Consider the following 16585-nt stretch of genomic DNA (forward strand, 5'->3'; position numbering starts at 1 on the left):
CTTCCATGCATGACTTTCACAGGTTTAGAAAATACCTGGAGTTGTGACAGCAAATTAAAAGCCTCAGTCTGAGGCTGGCCCTGTGGCATAGTGGTTAAATTCAGCACCTTCTGCTTTAGCAGCCTGGCTTTGCGGGTTCGGATCTCAGGTGCGGACCTACACTGCTCATCAAGCCATGCTTTGGCAGCGTCCCACATACAAAACAGGAAGACCGGCACAGATGTTAGCTCAGGGCTGATATTCCTCAAACAAAAAGAGGAAGATTGGCAACAGATGTTGGTTCAGGGCAAATCTTCCCCAACAACAACAAAATAAATAAAAGGATTAAGCTATAAAAAAAATTAAAAAAAAAAAAAGCCTCAGTCTCTATGGCTGCTTAGGGCTGGGGCAGGCATGGCCTGACACACTCTTCTCTCAACGGCTGGACAAGATGAGACTGCACCAGGGCAAGGACTTCCCCCTTTAACTGGGGATCAGCACTCTTTCTTTCCAAAGACAGTATCTTAGAAGTGGCCACCACAGTGCGTTCTAGGTCACAGGATGAATCAAGTCACACATTCCGATACCTAGGAGTGCCCCTGACAGGTTTCAGGTGGGGTCCTTCAAGACAGCTGCTCTCCTTGGCAATGCAATCCTGAGGGTCAGCCCCGGGGCAGAGCTCCCCCTTGAATTTGGCCAATGGCAAGGTCTCTAGGGCAAATGAAGGAGTTTCTCTTTGAGACTCAGGGAACAGGAAGCCTGAGGCTCCAAAGAAAGCTCTGCCTCTAAGCACTCTCTTGTACTTCCAGGCTGGGTCCCAAGCTCAGCCGTGATTGATATGCCCTCAACAAGAAGTACCAAGTTGAGAAGCAGTCTATTCTAAGTCAGAATCCTTCCATCCTGATTGAAGAGATCATTCGGTGGAGCTTACTGCCATCTATTGCAGTGATACAGGGAAACAGAACAGGTTTTTGACATCAGACAGGTCTGGCTTTGAATCCCAGCTCTGCCACCAACTAGCTGTGTGTTAGTCAAATGTCTTAAATTCTCTGAGTGTCTCAGCCGCATTGTCTGTAAAATGAAGATAATATCTACCTGAAGAGTTGTATAATAAATCCGAAATTGATTTCCCTGCTTCCACATCCTCTTTAACAGGCTAAGAACATCAGCCCCAATACCAGGGTCAGCTTTGACAAAACCCTTCCACCCTTTGCTATGTGCTCTTCATCTTGCACCGCTCCCCTCCCTTGCACATTACGTACCTGCTGGAGTGACCCCTTTTCAGTTCCCTGAATACATCAAGCTCTCCCTTCATAGAAACTGTTTTCTGCAATGATGAAAAAGTTCTCTATCTGAGCTGTCCACTATAACAGCCACTAGTCACATGTGGATAGTCGGCACTTGAATTACAGCTAGTGGGACTGAGGAAATAAAATCTTAATCTTATTTAGTTTTAATTAACTTAAATTTAAATAGCCGCATATGCCTAGTGGCTACCATAACTTACAGTTCTAGACTGTAGGTCTTTGCGTTTGCCACTTCCCTGCATGAACTGTATTTCCCCATTCTTCACCTAGCTAACTTCTACTCAGTCTCAAAGTCTCAACTTGAACAGGATATTCTTCCAGGATGCATATCCTGAGACCCCGGGCTTAGTTAGGTTTCCCCTTTGTTACCTGCCGTGGCATCCTCTACACTTCTTCTATTATATCTCTTATCACATTTTATTTCAATTACCGTCTGTCTGTATTTTCCACTGGGTTGTAAACCTCATCGGTTATCCTGGGGTCCTATGGACTTCCTCTCGCAGGTCTGGATGGCTCTTATCTTTCCTTTGAGTGGACATCCACAGGAGCTTAGGGTTTAGACTTTTTCCAAGTTGGGGACTGCTATTTTTGAGATAATTACTGCACATTTCAATAGCTTTGAGGATTGATTAGGAGTGGCCTTACACCTCTCTAAAGATAAGTCAAAAGTCAAGAAATAAAAAGGAAAGGAACAGGGGCCAGCCTGGTGGCGTAGCAGTTAAGTTTGCATGCTCTGCTTTGGCAGCCTGGGGTTTGCTGGTTCAGATCCCAGGCACGGACATACACCCCACTTATCAAGCCATGCTGTGGCAGGCATCCCACATATAAAGTAGAGGAAGATGGGCACGGACATTAGCTCAGGGCCAACCTTCCTCAGCAAAAAGAGGAGGATTGGTGGTAGATGTTGGCTCAGGGCTAGTCTTCCTCAAAAAAAAAAAAAGGAAAGGAACAATAAAATGCTTCATTAAAAATTAAAAACTTCTGTATGTAAAATAAACAGTAACAAAACCCTGCCATTTTGATATATCAAGACAAAAGGTAAACTAAGGGGAAAATGTGCAATATATTATAGATAAAAAAAAGGGTTAATATCCTTCTTATAAAAGGAGCTCTTAACATCAGTAAGAGGAAGATGGACACTCCATGGATGAAGCACATAAACAGGCAATTCAAAAAAGATAATCTAACCCCAATAAACTTTAAAAAAAGTTTAACTTCACTAGTAACTAAAGAAATGTAGATTAAATAAACAAAATACCAGTTTTTGCCTATTAAATTGGCAAAGATTAAAAAGTTTTATCACAGTGTGTTCATAGAGCATAAAGAAATAGGTAAGCTGGCAATAAGCATAAAAATTTAAATATGCATACTTTTTATCCAACAATTCTACTTTTAGGACTATATCCTAAGAAAATGATCAGACATGTGACAAAGCCGAACTTACAAAGATGTTCTCTGCAGAGTTTTTTATAATACTGAAAAGCTAGAAGCAACCTAATTAGACAGCCAGAAATGGGTTAAATAAAATATGATACATGCCTGCAATGGAATACTAAGTAGCTATTAAGAGTGGTGATATGGATCTCTATGTACTGACATGGAGCATTATCTATAACAAGTGAATAAGCAAAAAAAGAAAGGCACAAGCCAGCACGTTAGTAACAATTATTTACTTACATAACAATTATTTGTCAACTTATCTATCTACTTATAAAAAAGAACCTGGAAGGATATATGCCAAAATATTATTGGTTCTCTCTTGTGTAGATGTTTCACTGTCTTTCCCTACTTAAAACCATGACAGAAAGCCAGCGGGAGGTCCTTTCCAGGATTCTCTGGTGTAGGGTTTGCTGTCCCCTCAAATGAGTCACAAGGGACCTGAGAAATATCCAATACTAGGTTTCCTGGCTGATGTAGCTATAAGTTCACTGGGAGCCCAGACCCTATTTATCCTTGCTCACAGCTGTATCCCTGGTGTCTACAACTGCCTGGCACATAGTAGGCATTCAACAAATATGTGTTGAGGGGCCAGACCCGTGGCCAAGTGGTTAAGTTCGTGCGCTCCATTTCAGCGGCCCAGGGTTTCGCCAGTTCGGATCCTGGGCGCCGACATGGCACCACTCATCAGGCCATGCTGAGGCGGCATCCCACATGCCACAACTAGAAGGACCCACAACTAAAATATACAACTATGTACTAGGGGGCTTTGGGGAGAAAAAGGAAAAATAAAACCTTTAAAAAAAATATGTGTTGAATTAATGAATCGTATCAGAGCACCAATTCTACTTAACGATAAGCATATTTAAACCTTATTTTGATAAACTCAGAACGCAAAATTCACAAAAATTTAAGATAATACAAGACTCCCAAATATGTTATACTTTCTATATACCATTGCCATGCTGGGGCCAGAAGTTTATTTTCTCCTATCATTTGTGTACTTTCCTAGAAGAGTTTGCGAAGCAGGGAATAGTGCCTTTGTGTAAGGCCTTCCCCACTCCCTCACGAAGCTAGGTATTATAGTCTTTAACTCGCAGATGAGAAAATGAAGGTTTGGCGGTCGCTCAGGGTCACACAGTTAAAAAGCAGGGGAATCAGGACTCAAATCCAGGCCCATTTGTCTCCCAAACTCATCTGTGGCTTTGAGAGGTGCAAAGAAAGACAATGAAAAGGACATTGCAGGTCCGTGACAGCTAACGTCTGTGCTTCCTAACAAGTCACCACCACTTAGCCCTGAGCTCCATGTGTCTAAGAGGTGGTTTTTCTTAACCCTTGGAGAATCCAGAGGACGATTTGTCACCAGGGTTATTAGCATTTCTCCCTGGATATCGACAGCCTGTCTTTCCTCCCTCCAACCAGTGACTGATTTCTTCAAATGCTCGCCAAATACAGCCCAAGTCACCATGGTAAACGTATTGACAGAATCATATTAACAGCTACTGGGCATTTACAGGGTTGTAAGTTATGCAGGGGGAGAGAACGATAAGAAAAAACACAGAGAAATAAAACGAGTTCAATCAGCAGTGACAATTATTTATTTAGAAGCTGCTGGTTGGAACAGTTTTTTAAATATATTTTAATTGCTAATTATGGTTTCTTGAGGAGACTGGCCTCAGAGTTGCTCCTCCTTAAGGTTAATCGTTACTATTTTAGTTGCTCAGCTCAGAAACTGTGCTCATGCAGTCGACCCACCCACAGCTGGGTCTATGCAGTTGACTTTATCTTCAGCCACTTGCTGGGTAAGAGAAATTCTACTGCATTGGTTGGTTCGCTATACAAATCCCAAAGTCTTCTAGCCCATTTACCAGAAGGCAGCAGACATTTAAGTCCTTATTTCTCTAAAGATTGAGGCTGGTTCAATAAGCAAAATTCTGCTCTAAGCCATCAAGACAACCGACAATTTTTCAAAGGAATGACCTATCTTTCCTAAGTTAATTTACACCTTTTATTGGGGGACATAAGTGTTGCCTTAGGCAAGATAGAGAATACAGAAGAGTTTGTTTTCAGTTTCTAATTCCCTGGGCACTCCTATGTGAACCTTATAACAAATAAGGTCAGCCTCGAGGCCCGGGGAGGTACTGCGCGTAAATGGGGGTAACCAGGCACCAGGGCACTCCGGAGGCCCCGTGTGCAAGGATGTTTTGGCATAGCCGTGTCTCCCATGTCCCCAACTTTGCCTGCTTCTTAAGGAGAATCTAATCCTCACAGGAGAATTTAATCTGGTCATTTGCACGCATCTCATCAGCACCCTGCTTTGTTGAGATCTGTTTGATGTCCCAAGGAAAAGACTTGGAAGTCTTTTAAAGCCTTTTTGATGTGAACCAGAAAATCACGTTTTGTCGAGAGTGCACTCAACTTGAACCTCAAAAGGTTCAGGACTCAGAAACCACACGGTTCAAGTGGGATTTAAACTGGGCAAATCACTTCCTTGTTTTCCCTTGCAAGTGCTTCCCCTGGCCTTTGTGCCAACAGTTTTTGTACACTGTTGGGCCTTTTTTTCTCTTTCTTTTTATTCTCTCTCTTTCACTCACACACATACATCTCGACAAGAAAACCTTAAGAAGAAAATATATCACCTCCAAAGACGGAGCTATTTCCCCACTAAACATAACAGTCGTCTCCAGCTCCACCTCATCCTCACAGATTCAGAATGGTCACTGCTGGGGCCCCAGAGGCCCGGGCCGGGCCGCTCTAGGGAGGGTCGAACGATTTACAGAGCCAAACAGCTATGATTGCATCCTTATTCAAGGCATTTAACTAGGAATAAGACTAGAGCTCCCTGGGCCCCAGGGAGCTTTTTGCAGAGAAAACTGGAAACCTGCTTCGGGGAGTAGCTACTTTGTGTGTGAAGGAAGCACATATCTTAGGACTTCACTGTTCGTCTTGGAAATGAAGAGATGGGAGATTTGACTCCTCCTAAAATCAGGGGGAGAACTGAGCTGAGAGACAATACTGGAACTCTTTCTCTTCCCAAAGCTCTCTTCTTATATTTCTTCCTCTTTAGACTCAAAAATCCACCTACTCAAAGGCCAGCAAAAGTTTGGATTCAGGAGACAGAATCTCCATTGTGAAAAAGTCCAAAGAGTTCCTGACATCCTAGGGAACACCGGATGCCTTGTTCCCCGTGGCCGTAACCACTTCAAAGCTTCCTGGACCACTATCTCCTGTCCTGCTGACCATAAGAGGCACCATTCATCGAGTGGCTTCCATGGAACATGCTATAAATACATTATCTCATTTGTTCAATAAAACACAAAAGGTGTGTCAGCTCATTCCCATTTTGAAGACAAGGAAACCGAGGCTCAAAGAGTTTAAGTCACGTGCTGCAAAGTGGCACAGCTGGTAAGCACAAGAGCTGCAGCGAAAGCCCAATCTGTTGAACTCCGATGTCAGTGTTCTTGGCTTAACACCATGTTGTTCAGCACCTACTCTACTGCAGTTTGGGGTTCTTTTTAAGGCACTTAGTGTTTTTATAAACATATTCATTTAGTATTTACTAACTACTATGGGAAAGGCATTGTGGATATTTCAAAAAGTATCAGACACTATTCCTTCCTCCTCACTGACTTCTGCAATGGCCTTTTTACAATGGTCTTCTATTACTAACACTTTCTCGGCTCCAATCTGTTATTCAAGCAGCAGCTGGAGTAATCATTTTAAATTATAAATCGCAACATGGTACTTCTCCCTGTTTAAAACACTCTGCGGCTTCCCGTTGCACCTAGAATAAGATCCAAACTCTCTGTGGTTTGAAAGATTCACAGGGGTCTGGCCCCTCTCCATTTCACCCACTGCCGCATTCCCCAAATTCACTCCATCCCAGCCCTCAGACCTGTCTGCTCCTGAAATGTGCCAAGATGCCCTTTCCCCAAACCCTTAGGTGGCTGTCACCTGCTCCTCACTCATACTTCAATTCCAGCATCACTCTAGGAGTGTACTGGGCATTTTTGTCACAGTGGATCATTTTTTTATGACAAATAAATAATGTCACAATCAGTCATATCATTTTCTTAATTAATTCTTTAGTTTTAACATACACGATTAACAATTTAACAAGAATGTATTTTTAAAGATACTGTAATTTAATAAACTATCAACTAGACAAAATAAAATTTGCACATACCGAACCAAAATGTCACACTTGAAGTTCACAGTTTCTTTCAGTGTTTCAAAATTTAAACACAATTAAAGAATGGCAGAATTGAAATAACAATTTGTTTTTTCATCTTTACAAGTAATATGATCTCATTATTTTGAATCTACTGTTCACATGCAGGAATGTGCAGTATCTCAGGAGGTGGAGATAGAAACTGTGCCCTCAGGGAGCTCAACTGTTTCTGAACTGTTGGGCACCTACTCTCGAAGTGAATGGAGTCTGCAGATGTCAGGGCCTCCGGTATAACTGGAAGATCTCCTTATAGAATTCTTCCTGATAGAATACAATATTTATTAAAGAATAAATAATACTAAACGTGCTGACTTGAAACTTAGATACCTAATATTAAAACTCAAGAGTAACCATAAAAATTTTTTAGAAATTAGACGAGCAAAAGATATTTTCGGGGAGAAATATTTTATAGCTGACATTGTTTAGCATTGCCAGCACACGGTGGTATTAAAAAGTAGACCAAATTTTAGTTGATTGATTTAAAATTCCTCTACAGAATAACATAGCACCCTGCTGCCTCCATCAGTGCACACTTCACTCTCTATCACAATAAAAAAATTTTAAGTGCTGTAATACGGGGAAACGGTATTACAGGAACAGACAAGAAGAAGAAGCAGGAGAAGAACAATGGGAGTATAAAGTTCCAGAAGCCAAGGGAGGGGCATTTCCAAGAAGGATGAAGTCCTCAGTTGTATCCAGTACTGGAGAGGCTCACACCTCTGAGCTGGGTGCCAGGGTCACCTGGGAGCAGGGCCTAGAGATCTCCCTCCACTACATGGGAAGGTAAAACAAAGTTTGCCTTCCTTTGGCTGGGATGTAAATTAACTCAAAGGGAAAATTTCTTATACTTGGTCTTAACAATTTCTTACTATCAGAGGTGGAAAGATAGATCAGCACAGACCATATTGAACCAATGGCAGGTCTGTGTTCTCTAGACCCTAATCCTGCAAAGAACTCAGCCAATGGTCACCACCAGCCCCAACGATGCATGAGGAGGGAAGAGATCCCACTGAGAGGATGGCTAGGGATGAAGACTTGTGGCCTGCTCCTATTTGTCCATAGTGCCAACTTGTGGGGAAAATCTCATAGAAATGGCCACAAACAGAGCTGGTTAAACGGGATTCCGCTTACCCCTCACATCTGCTCTCTGTCCACCCCATCTTGCTTGCTTGAAGAAAGTAGCAAGAATTTGACCACCTTTAAGTCTCTTTCATTTTTAAACTCCCTTCACTATATAGCTCCCTGACCAGTCTGTACTTTTTGGATAGTGAAACTGAAATAACCATTACTTAACCTTTTTACAAACTAATTCAGAGAAGAAAACTAACTTTGTAAACAAACAAACAAAAAATCACTTTCTCAGCAATTGTGACTATACACCCCATCCCACTTGGCCATTTGGAAGAAACAGGATCAATTAGTAATTAGTTCTAGAACTAGAGGTCTCATTCAATCTTAGCAATTCATCTCTCCAAGATTTAATCTTTGTTATTTATTTTTAAATTTTTTTTAAAGATTTTATTTTTCCTTTTTCTCCCTAGGAGTATGATTCCTTCGAAGAGTATGACTAGGATGGAAAGTAGGAGTAATGCTTTTTATTTTATGTTCTCCTCAAAGGAATCTACATTCACAATTTTTTCTGTACCCTTCCAAAAGTTTTATATGCATATATAAGGATACATGTATGTATGTATCTTCTTTTCTATACAAAGTGGTCATATGTTTCTCTGTATCTTGTTTTATATATAAGCACATATGGCCCTAACTCATTTAAAACCACTACATAGAATTCTATTATATAGATGTATCATAATTTATTCTACCAACTCCCTATCAATATACTTTTAGATTGCGTCTGCTTTTTCAAATTACAGATAACACTGTAAAGTACATACATCTTTATGTTCTTGAGCAAATATACGTAGGATAAATTCTTATAGTTGAATCCCATCAAAGGATATTTGCATTTAAAATTTTCATAGATAGAAATCGCCAAATTGCCCTCCAAAGAAACCACACCACTCCACACTGCCACCAACCATGTCTACAGGGCCCTGTTTCCCCACACCTTCGTCAACAATGAGCACGTCATCAAAGTATTCATAATTCCTTGAAATGCTTCAAATTTCCATCGTCTCTAGGAATTCTTTCCTTCTTTTTAGCTCTCTGGTCCCTTTTGGTTTTCTTCCTGCCTTCTCTGCCAAGATTGTCCTGCATTTTTTTTCTACCCTCACACTCTTGATTCCCTTCCCTTATTTCTCCAACTACCTCATTTTTCCTGCTCACAAATTTCTCTTATAGTTTCTCTGCAGCTCACCATGATTCAATAAAAACCAGACACTCTTCCCCCGCTCTCCCAACCTGCTGGCCCTCCTGAACCAAGTGAGAATGCTAATAGGGAAGCCTGAAAACCTTTAATCTGGGTCAAAATATCAGAAAGAATAAATTCATCGTGGCATAACTCTGAAGAAAAAAACATCGGGAAGAATTCTGCATTGTTTCCTTTGTTAGAATTCAATCTGTTACTTTTTTTCTATATTCCACACCTGGGTTTTCTCCTTTTGAATCAATAGTTCATAATTTTTATTCATTACTTTTTTTTTTTTTTTTACTGTAGCTAGAATTGGAGTCGAGGCAAAACTAGGGGCGGAAGGAAAGATAGGAAGGAAAAATCAAAAAGTGGCTGATTGAAGAGCAGGAACAAATGGGCAGGGAGGGCAGAGGTGAGGAGCAAAGTGCAGCTCAGAAAAGAAAAAAAGCCAACTTCTTAAGTCCTCTAAGAAAACTTCTTTAGCTCCATCACCACTCCCTTCATTCCTGAGCTCTAAAAACAGAATCACAGGGCAGGAATGGGTTGGAGGGTGGGGCACAGTAGAAGAGGGAGTGAAAGTAGCCTGTTCCTCTAACTGCAACCCCCCACTCCGCCCCCAACTTCTTATCCAGCAAAGCTCTATCCACCACCACGAATCAGCTTAATAGAATAAACCACTTAGGGCTGAGGCTCAGAGAAAGTCAAAGACCCCACAATCTCCTTGCCTATTAAGCTTCTTAGAAGTTAGAATGCCGCTAAAGAAAGTGATATTATGGCCAAGCTACTTAGAAAGAATACAAGGATGCTAAGTTGGGGAGAGGGAGGCCAGTTTGGGGGCTTATAAGCATCTCTCATTAACTAAAGATGATGGGGCAGGGGGTGGATGCTGGAGTGGGAGCAACAGTAGCCAGCCATGAGAAGGGACGCTCTTGTAAGTCTTCAAATGGAGATCGAGGATAAGAGCATTTGCAGAATGTACAGATGGGATGAGAATCTGAATAGGGAAAAAAGTAATTTTTTTCCTTAGGATAAAGGAGAAAACACATGTAAGAAATTAGAAAATAAGAAAAAAAATTAGAAATTAGAAAATAAGAAAAATAAGGCAACCTGCAACAGTTCCTTCCTAGCTCAAGTTTCCCAATGACTCTGGCATTCTGCCACTTCCTTATCTTCTCCCCTAACATAGCTGGCAAAGAGTCCACAGCCTTGCTATCTGAGTGGCTGGCAAGGGAGAGGCCAGGAACAAGACTAACCAAGCTCTTTATCCCAAAATAAAGCCTGATGGCTCACTGTCCTTCCCCAGGTAGGAGTTCAGTGTAGAATTCTAGTTATCTCCTCCCTATGCCTTTTAGTAGTTAAAAAGGGGAATCATCAGGTGAGCTCTAGTCATCCTTGCTCCAGCCTCCCTTGAACTAGAGCCAAGAAGAAAGGACAAGATTACAGGTGCCAGCTCCTTAATACCAATCAGGAATTTTTTTCTGCTATAGAAAGACCTGTCACAAATTGCACAAACCCATAAGAGCTCAGGGCTCGCCAGAGTCACTGTCCCTGTAATGTAATCAAGAATAAAGGCGGGGGAAGAACCTGGTTCAAGAGACTTCAAATCTGTGCCCAAGCCCTCGTAATGGGGATTATAGCTAACATGGATTGAAGGCTTACTTTGTGCCAGGCACTGTTCTTAAGATTTTATTTGTATTTTACATAACTCACTTAATCCTTATAACAATCTAGGAGATTGTCTCAGTTGACCCTGAGGAAACTGAGGCCCAGAAAGACTAGAAGCATCTATCCTGTCTCACTGAGTTAGCTCTTCTTGAACCACTATATGCATGAAGTGCTGAGCATCCCAAAGGCAGACACCGCACCACGAAGAGCAGGAGGAGTCAGCAGGTGCCAAATTACCTTTCCCCCTCCCATCAAGAGGACGTTTGACAAACTTTTTTTTTTTTGAGATCATAACTACCAAGTTCCAGGCAATGCACTGGATACTGGGAACAGAGATGAATAAGATATAGTCCCCACCCTAAGGAACTCACAGTGCAGGTAGGGTGACAAAGCGTTGTAAGTGGGCCAAAACAGATTGTCCTAAGGGCTGCCTCACTACAAGACTCCCACAGTTTCTCTGAGTGTGGACACAGCCTGACATGCATACATGAGATGCTGAGAACAGGGTCTGGCACAGAGTGAGCAGACAGAAATAACTGTTCTTATTCTTGTTATCTCATGAATCTGACCCATATCCTCCCTCTCTTGGAGTTTTCCTCCTTCCCAAAGATTCTGGAGCCAGACTGCCTCAGCGTGAATCACAGCTCTGCTATTCCTTGCTTTTGTGGCAATGGGCACATTACTTAAATGCTCCGTGCCTCAGTTTCCTCATGTGTAAAATAGAGATAATAACAACACCTATCTCATAGGGATTTTACGAGGATTAAATAAATGACTACCTGTAAAGCACTCAGAATAGTGGCTGGCACATAGAAAGCTCTCAAAAGGTGGTAGCTATTCTTATGAGGGGTGGCGCTCTGCTCCTGCCTTTGCCCACAGTCGTTTCACTTGCAATAAAAAGGCTGAATTTAAATGCATCTGGTATGGTTAGTTTAAGGAGGATAGGAAGTCTCTGGGACTAAATAGGAGGAGAACAGTTCCCCTGGGAAGTTGGAGGAATAACCCTGGAACTTGTTAATTAAGATCTTGTTAATGAATCTGCTTGTTAATGGTCTATTAAATAATCACACAATGAAGTTTACCGTACAAGTAAAGCCTTTTTCAAATGCTTGCTCTTTCCAATCTGCCTGGCCCAGCTCTGCCTTCTAAAGATCTCGCCTAAGGGCAAGCCCTTCCAAATCCTTGCAAATCGGACACGGCCCTCTTCATCTTGTCATAGCCGCCCGTGGAGCGTGGAGCGTAGCTATTCTTGCCGCTGAGGAAAGGGCTCTGGGGCAGAAAGCCCTCTACATCTCGATTCTGCCCATCATTCCTTAGGCCGAGGCATTATGCCGAAGAGCCAAAACATTTCCCTCCACACAGTAGGAAGAGAGTCACTGGCCCTGGAAACCGAAAAAGAAAGGTGCTCTGAACTTTGCAGAGAAGAAAGGCAGAGGGTAAATTCCTTTCAGTGGGAATCTGGCAAAAGAAAACTTCAGCTGAGAAGTCACAGATCTGTATAGAAAGTGGCCAGCCAGCCTACATCCTCAAAAAGTCTGCAAAACTTTTGTCCCAAACCACCTAGGGAAATAATTCTGCAGCCAGTGTCCGGGAATGCAGACTCTTTTGGAGCCCAACTCCAAGGATGAAACGGCATGTAAGAGGGCTCCCTCTAGGTTGAACACTCAGGTATTTCATAAACTCCATTAGTCTCCTAAAACCCTTCTGCTCTTTAGACAAGTTCTTGGAAGGGGATAGATATACTGTCTGTGTGTTAACTATGGTGGTGGGGGGTGGGGGCATTTATATGGTCACTTTCAGATTATAAAACACATCTATGTTATCTTTTCTGATTCAACAACCCTGTAAGGTAGGGCAAGGATTATTCACCACCTCTCATTTTATGAGTTGCTGGGGCTCAGAGAAACAAAGTGATTTACCCAAAGTTGCATAGCTAGTGAATGACAAGCCAGAGCTCAGCTCTGCGCTCCTGCCCTACCACTGAGCTGTCCCCAACACCTCTATTTCTAGTCATCGCTTCCCACTTGTAAATGTGCCAGGAGGTGCCCAGCCCTGTGGAGGACCCTGTGTGGTCCTTCAGACTATGTCAAAGTGGATGGAGCCAGCTGGCATTGCTCAGCACAGCTCAGCCAAGGAAACAGCGATCCTGGGCTCACTTATTCTCACAACAACGTTTATTAAGCTAGGTGCTACCTGAGGAGAAACACTGGAGTCACACAAGGAGACAGACATGGGCCCACAGAGGAGGGTCAATTAGGCAAATAATTACAACACAAAGTGATGAGTGTTTACAAAAGGGAAAGTATACTGAGAAAAGGACACTACCCCCTGAGTCTATTAGCAAAGTTGACGAGAGCATCCTCTAGCGTACGACTGTCTGAAGCCACCTGAACGAGGACCACGCCCCTCTTCACGGTTCATTTAACCTTCTACCCTCTGGCAGCTGTCCCCAGAAGGGTTAAATATTGAAGCAGAGAGCCAGTCTGCAGATGTTGGTGACTAATTCTGCCACAGAGAGATTCCCCTAACCCCCCAACCCTATTTCTTTACAAATGAGCCTTTTAGCATAAGAAGAAAGCTTAAGGGCTGGGGAGCAAAGAGGGGAGGCTGGCAGCCCCTTCTGGGCAGTATAACAGCAGTGAGAAGACAAGCTGGCCAGGGCCCAAGGAGCAAAGCGCGCACTGGCCTCCCTCACATCTGGCTAAGCACCGCGAAGCCCTCCGCTGGGCCACCTCATGATCACAACGTTGCACTGAGAAAGGGGCGGTCTGAGCATATCCAGTCAGCTGATCAGCAATAAGGGGAAAAAAGGGAAACAGCCTGAGGAGGAGCAAAGGCCAAGCCGGGAACTAGAGGCAGCTGGATAGATCCTCTCATGACAGGAGACTGAGAAGAAGGTATTGTCGTCAGCAGACCAAGGGTCTTCATGCTTACCGTTCCCGAGCTCCTCAGTGGAATCCCAGCCTCTTCCTCTCTACTCTCCTAGTCCTAACTCCCCCTCGTCCAAGGCCAAACTCCTCTGTAAAAGCTTCTCTCGAGACTCTCGCCCTAGGTGAGCGATTCACAAACTTTAAGGAGCATAGGAATCACCTACGTGCCAAATAGACCGATTTCCAGGCCACATTCCCTGTGATTCTGATTGGGAGGTCTGGTGTGGACCCTGGGGATCTGCATTATAAATAACATTCTCCACCCACCGCCAACCTGCCCTTCCTCCACCAACCACTACCACAAGCGAAAAACCCAGCCTTGGAAATTACTCCTTATCCTGAACTCTCCGAGCCCTTACTGTCTGTGACTTCGGCTTATCATTTCTTTTTCATACATACATCCTAACTACTCACCTTAACCACGGGCCCTCGAGAAGAGGAAGCATCGCCTCCTACTTCTTTGACTCTCCCGCAAACAGCACTGAACACAGCGCTCCACACACAGCTCAGGAAATGCTGTGGACGTAGAGCGATGATGACGATAAGAGGCCAGGGGAAGGAAAACCACAACAGAGATGGCAGAGTCCCGAGGCCCCAGCTGGAAGGAACTGTTTTTAGTACGCCTACGTGTGCCAGGCTGGAACAACGGTTTGCTTTGCCTTCTTTTTTTCCATCTTCAATAGTCTTGGCAATGTACGCCTAACCTCCCTCAAGAAAGTCAAGCTTGAGTAAGGCACCTCCCATAGGAAACTTTGCCAAGAAATCCTGCCAAGAATCCTGGGTGCTATGTGGCTTAGTTTAACAGCCCAGGAGCACTCTAGGTTCTGAGACCTATCAGGTCTCTGTGCAGGGCAAAGTATAGAGCTGAACATGAATTTTAGCACAAAGACCAGGGCCCTTGATCGACCTCACTAAACATCAGCAGGGTAACAGTCCTCCTTCACTCAACAAATATTTCCTGACTGTCTACTCTGTACCAAGCACGGTTCTGGGTGCTCATGGGTCTTAAGACATCCTATGTCATCAGAAAGTATTTTACAGTGACTTATCTTTAGAAAGTGACTTTAAAAGTAAGACCCTATGCGATGTTGGGGCTCAGAACCACATAAGCACCAAAAGGACATTCTCAAGAAAGCCTGGCTCTAGGGTGAAGTACTACACAGATCCATGGTCAGATCTCAGGCCCTGGCACAGAGAAATCTTATTCTTACTTTATCATGAGCAATCCGTGGCAGCTCTGGAGTTCTCTCTTCCACTCTCAGATGCTATGCTTTGTCCAGAAGAGCAAACTGCCACACCTAGCATGTTTGAATAAGTAACTCCTTGATTTTCAGATATCAGCTTAAAGGTCACTTGCCACAGAAAGCTATCCCTGACTCAGACAAACTTAGGTGCTCGTGCTTCTAATCCCACGCGTTTTATACTTCCCCTTTTATAGTACTTTTCACAACATCCTGCAATTGCTCCAGTAAGGCAGGGACTATAATCTGTCTTGCTCATTACTGTATCCCCAGGTACTCAGTAAATACCGGTTGATTGATTAAATGAATTAGTGAGTGCATCATACTCTCTGTCAAGATGGAAACTGAATCATGCCGCATTTACTCTGCCATAGTTTTACCCACAATGCCACTAATAAACACCTAGGATGGAGCAGTACTATTCCTTCTGCAGGACCAATATTTTATAGAGGTATAACTGAGGCTCACGGGATCACCCTAATACAGACTCCAGGAGGCACTTCCCATGATCAAAGATGGATACAACACTCCAAAGTCAATATCATGTCACCAAGAGCCTGAGCCTTATACCACCCATAAGCCGCCATGCCAGCTCTGTCATAGACTTGATGGAACAATCTCTTTCAAGTCAGTCAACTTCTCACAGACCCAGCTTTTTCGTGAAGAGGGTCTTAGGTCCTTCAGCAGCAGGTACTCCCTTTCAGTAAAGAAAAAATGACAATAAAAAGCTACCCACACCATGACGGGAGGCTGGAAGAAGACGGCAGCATGCGCAATGGGGCATCTCCGTGGTTAGGAAAGGGTTAAGCCCACACGTCTGTCTGGGATCTCTTACCCGTAAATCAGCCTTGACTGCTGCTCAGTCTGAATGAAGCCCCACCAGGTTGGCCCGTCAGGAAGGAAGCCCATGCGTCCAGACTTTTGTTGTTCTAAGGACCTTTTTTTTTTTTTTTAATTTTACTGCTCAGGAAGGAAGCCAAAGCCTAGGCCCTCACTGCAGTCCTGCTGATTACTTCTTACCTAGCAGGGGCTACTGCCCTTACCTCTCTCCACCTCTGAGACCCAACTCTTGCCTTTTCTAGAATTCCTTCGAAACTATGGCTTTGGCATTTGGGCCTAAATCCCAGACTTTCCTCCCTTCTTTAAAAACTGAAAATTAAACATGTTCAGCATTTCCCTTCCCACCTCCCATGCACCTTTATGTCCATACGTGGAAAGGACTAGTGATAGGGAGAGAGGAGAAGTGGGTGCTCTATGACCTACAGAGACATTTTGTCCCCAACAGTGAGTGATCTGAACCCCTCCTCTCAAACGGAGCCATAAAGGAACTGCTAGGGACTGAGGTATCAGACAATTGGCCTCCAATGGCTGTTTCTGCTACACACATATGTGAACAGAAGACTCTTCAAATATGAGCTACCATATTCAAATGACAGACTTAAATCCAAAGTCCTCAGGCAGAGGGTCAGCCTTTCCCACTCCCA

General features: G+C 43.4%; 1 protein-coding gene across 9 annotated transcripts in view; it reads right to left on the bottom strand.

Annotated features, from left to right (window-relative positions):
- The window catches only part of RNF220 (ring finger protein 220), a 218842-nt gene that overhangs the window by 185525 nt on the left and 16732 nt on the right, over window positions 1–16585 (bottom strand). The window lies entirely within an intron of this gene.

Source organism: Equus caballus, chromosome 2 (assembly GCF_041296265.1).
Source record: "Equus caballus isolate H_3958 breed thoroughbred chromosome 2, TB-T2T, whole genome shotgun sequence".
NCBI lineage: Eukaryota > Metazoa > Chordata > Mammalia > Perissodactyla > Equidae > Equus > Equus caballus.